Source organism: Panicum virgatum, chromosome 4N (genome assembly GCF_016808335.1).
Source record: "Panicum virgatum strain AP13 chromosome 4N, P.virgatum_v5, whole genome shotgun sequence".
Classification (NCBI taxonomy): Eukaryota; Viridiplantae; Streptophyta; class Magnoliopsida; order Poales; family Poaceae; genus Panicum; species Panicum virgatum.
Window position 1 is genome coordinate 16,621,897 of NC_053148.1, and position 5,072 is coordinate 16,626,968.

Consider the following 5,072-nt stretch of genomic DNA (forward strand, 5'->3'; position numbering starts at 1 on the left):
TGACAGTGATCTTCAGTTACTCCTTTCCATCAGGAGTCTTATCCATCGTCACTTCCCTAGCCTGAATCTTGTCATTGACATTTTTCGACCTTGGCTCACCAATGATAACATTTTTCCTTTTGCTCCTTCGGCTTGTTCTGGCCGAATGAGTACCTTGACATTATCCAGATCAATTGTATGGATAGGGAATGACGCCTTGTCATCTTGCATCTCATGCATTGCCAATCGTCCGTCATTAACGGCCGATTGGATTTTTCGACAAAAAATATTGCAATCATTAGTTGCATGAGAAGAACAATTATGCCACTTGCAATATGCATGCCGTTTTTGCTCTCAAGCGGCGGTATGGCATGAGACAACTTGATGTTTCCACTTCTAAGTAATTCATCAAATATACGATCAAACTTAGAAACATGAAATGTGAAACGAACTTGTTCTTGCCGATTCTTTGGAATCGGCTTAAGCGATGAACAACAACATGGTTTATCTTCTGATGGCCATATGAACTCAGCAAATTCTTTTTTCTCATCGTCCGAATCAGATTTACAATCAACATGTATGGACCGATGAGTATTATGGGCATCTTTCATATTCTGGAGTCTAAATTCTAAACCCAAGACTTTCATGTGCAAATAATTAACAGTGTGGTACTCAAAGCCTTCGAGTTCTTTTTTCAAATAAGAATGCAAACCATCAAAAGCCAAATCAGCCAATTCCTTTTCAGAAATTGTTAAATTGAAGCATCAGTTTTTTATATCTTTAAACCTTCGGATCGCTTGGCCTTGTCTAACCGATGTCAAATCCAACAATTTAGCTTCATTGTGCCCATTATAAAAACGATCATGAAACTTACGTTCCAACTGATTCCAAGATTGAATAGAATTCGGGGCCAATGAAGAAAACCACGAAAAATCGGTTCCAGTCAAAGATAATGAAAATAAGCAAATGCGTAAAGCCTCATGTTAACCAGCTTTTCCCAGTTGTATGATATATTGGTCAATGTGCTCCCAAGGTGCTCTATTATCATCACCACTAAATTTCAAAAAATTAGGAACACGCCAACCATCAGGAAAAGGCAACCAAATCAAATTCAGCGGGATATGGCTTTTGGTATAATCTAGAATTATCCATATCCACACCAATTTTGGTTATCATCGCACTAGCCCGATCTTCTTTTATCCTAGCAAGATCGGCTTCGCATCTACCACTCATGGATGCTTGTGCTACAGAAGTAAGACGATGTTCTATAGGATCATCTTGTACCATCGTCTGAACCGAACTTATCGTTGCATGCCCCCACAGAATTTCCATGTACATTAACAAAAATCGGTTCATGTGGAGAACCAGATTCTTGTGAAAGAGAAGGCAGCACACAATTAGTCATCTCATTAGTTTGGCTAAGGGTTGCCGAGCAAGGAGTAGACATGTTCGGTGTAGGTGTTACTGGGCTGACCACCATCGCACTGGTCTGACCGGTCTATTGGACCGGTCTGACTGGTCTAGCCGTATTCGGCTGTACCAGTTGCAATGGTGATGTTTGCCCTGCAAAATAGTTCGTCGGTATGCCATATAGTGGTTCTTGAACAGATGCTGGCGTAGCCGATGAATTAGTAGTTTGGAAAGCACAATTATCATCTACAGATTTTCCCTTTTTTCATGATATCTAATTGATCTTTTAAATCATTCATGGACTAATATATATCAGCAATCTTCTGATCCATGATCGATGATAATTGGCTAAACAAGTCGGAAGATGAAGTTCTTACATCACTTATTACCTCGACTTGCTTATTCTTGAGCGTGAAGGAGGGCATCACGAAGTCTTGAACCCTCGTGACCTGGCCTTGCTGATTTTTCTTGAATCCATTCAAGAATTGTGCTTTGAAGTGCTCCCTGACCACCAAGTAATCTTGGCGCTCCTCCTTGCTAAGTTCCTCGATAGATGTGGAGATGTTGCCTTCGTCGAGGTCGGTGATGACGCCCATCTTCTTTGAGAACTAGATTAGATTGGTTTAAAAACCAAATTAATCTTTCCCCAGTGGAGTCGCCAAAAAGTGTGTTGACACTAATTTGCGCCAAACACACTCGAATGTGCTAGAACGCGCAGCAAGATCGTTGACACGATCAACACTAGCAGCCTCTCTGTGCAGACCGGTCAGATCGGATATGCGGACTGGTCAGACCGGTACTCCAGGGAGACGGCGAAAACCTAGAATCTCGAGCTCGGGAGGGACCCCGTCGGAGCTCGTGGATCTAGGGTTGCTCTGAGGTCGGCAGGCCACTTAGAACATCCTCGAACGCCATAAAGACGAGCGAATAACAGCAGATGGGGTTGGAAAAGCTAGGGATTGGAGGTAAAAAGTAAAGGATAAGTGTGTGAATCGATTGGGATTACCCTCAATCGGCCGTGGCCCTTCCTATATATAGGGTGGGGAGGTCTGTACCCGTTAGGATTCGGAGCCCTATCAAATCCCATATCAAAACACAACTCCTAACTCGAACTGGGCGTTTCGGACCGGTCTGACCGGTCAGACCGGGGTGCAGGTCTTCCAGGAGGCATAACTCCCTCATCCGGACTCCGAATTGGACATTCTATATATGCATTTCAATCGTCTCGGTGAGATCTACATAATGGTGCAGTCCAATTTGCAATTTGACAAACTTGTCTAGACTAATCTGACCGGTTTAAAGGAGAGGTCTGACCGGTCTGCCCAGATTATCCAGAAAACCTTCATCGTGCCAATTTTGAGTGTCAACACAGACTAAGACTACGAATCAAATGATAGAGAGTTTTGCCATAGAGAAAACCTTCACAGAAAGTACCAAATACCATCAAGGTTAATATTCCGTGATGTTAGATTTAGTCCCACATTAGAAATTGATGGTGGGGGAGCCCAACATATAAGGTGGGGCAGTCCTCACCCATCAAACTAGTCTTTTGGGTTGAGTTAGGCTTGAGGCCTTGGTTGGTTGGGCTCCGGTGGACCTGAGGCCTGGTAGGGCGCCGGCTCGTGGGTATAGCGGGGCGGGTCGGAATCCACTGCGCACTCTAACAAGTCGAAGGTCGGGAAATCCAGAATATCTCCGTGGTCACATGGTGACGGGGGAGCCCGTGAATGTCTCCTGATGGTCGCACAGGTTGTGTGTGACTGACTCGGGGCCTGGAGAACATCTTCCGTGAGATCATATGGGTTATATGTGATGGTAGAGGTGGGCCCATGTGTGACGGAGGAGATTGTTAGATTTTGTCCCACATCGGAAATTGATGGTGGGGGAGCCCAACATATAAGGTGGAGCAGTCCTCACCCATCAGACTAGTCTTTTGGATTGAGTTAGGCCTGAGGCCTTGGTTGGTTGGGCTCCGGTGGACTTGAGACTGGTAGGGCGCCGGCTCATGGGTATAGCGGGCCGGGTCGGATTCCGCTGCGCACTCTAACAAGCGCCTGCTTGTTAGAATAATTGCGCGGAAGCGATAACCCGAAGAACACAAAACCAAATCACATGATCACACAAACGAGAACGACACCGAGACACGATATTTTTTTTAACGAGGTTCGGCGATGCACCTACATCCTCGGAGCATGACTACGGGCACTCCTCCCCATAAACAGCAGCTACACCAGCATCCGGGCACCACGCGGCCACGCCGCCGCCCACACCAGCCGCCAAGTCGTCTCACGGTTACGCGGTAGTGCCCTCATATTTATGGGCCCTAGGGATACAAAGTACGACCCAAACTCATCCCTAGTCCTACCATATTACAACTCAACTTCAGTCGTAACCTAATTGTACACATATTCGACATATATCCAACAAACTCCATATTGGCGAATATGCACGCCACCTTGAAGCCGTCCATACTCGAGCATTCGTATACCGAACTTGAGTTGTCTCCCTTTGCTGCTCACTTAGAACAGCCCAACGAGTCCGATCCCGCCGTACACCGCCTGTGCACAGCCACGTCGCTCAAGAACCCGTCGACTTCCACGCCGCACACGACGTTGCCGACCCATCTGAGCGCCGCCCGCTGTCCGCCGTCAACCGTACCGTCGCAAGCACTGGTCACGGACAGCCAATTGCCTCTGATGCAATCTCGTAGATTCTCTTTCTGTTATGTGGAGGCCAAAACAATACACGACACAAAGTCCAAACCAGGATCGGACTCCTCTGCCGCTTCTTTCCGTGTCTGTTCTGGACATAGCGCTTCCTTTTTTTTTCTTGAGCTGCACGTACATGCATCCAACTCCCAATAGGAAACATGCAACTTGGACCCACACATGACCTCTTGCCGTACGTGACCAAGTCCATGATCGAGCAAAAGCAAAAAATAATCCAACGAGCATGCATGCACCCTGATATGTAAAATCAACGCACGCACGCAATACCTGATATTCCCACCTCTGGACTCTTGTGTTCCGTACGCATCTGCAACACAGCCATCTACCGTCCTCTGCCCGCATGACTGGCTGCCTATGCCATGGTCGCACGCCCACACCTGTGCCAAGCCAAGCGACCTGGCGTCATCGCGCCACCAACACGCTCAATCCACAACAAGCCACCTCCATTAACACGCCGAGTCCACCATGGCTTTCGCCACCATCGTTGCTGCTCCACCTTGAGTCTGCAACAACCACCCCGATCAAGACCAACCGCCCGTCAGTCTGATCCCGAGCCGAAGTCGTCGTTGCCGACGTCTTCCAGCCGCACCGTCGAACCTGGCCGCCACGTCTGACCGGCACCTATCGAACAGCAGCCTGCAGCCGCTATTAACCCGATCTCCATGTCTGGACACATCCCTGTTGATTGCAGCTCATTGGACGGTTCGAGCCACCTGCTCGAAGTGTCCAACACTACCGATCGAGTCGTTGATCGCCGCCATGCTCCACCTTGCGCCCTGTCCCTCCCGGACAGCCTGTGCGACCTTGTGCGGTGTGGATGAAAGTGATCGGGTGCTCTAGCCTAAGAGGGGGAGGGGGTGAATTAGGCACTAATAAAAACTTAGACCTATGGCTCCAACTAGTTTGCACAAAACTTAAACTAAAACATGCTATCTAGATGTGCAACTAGGTTGT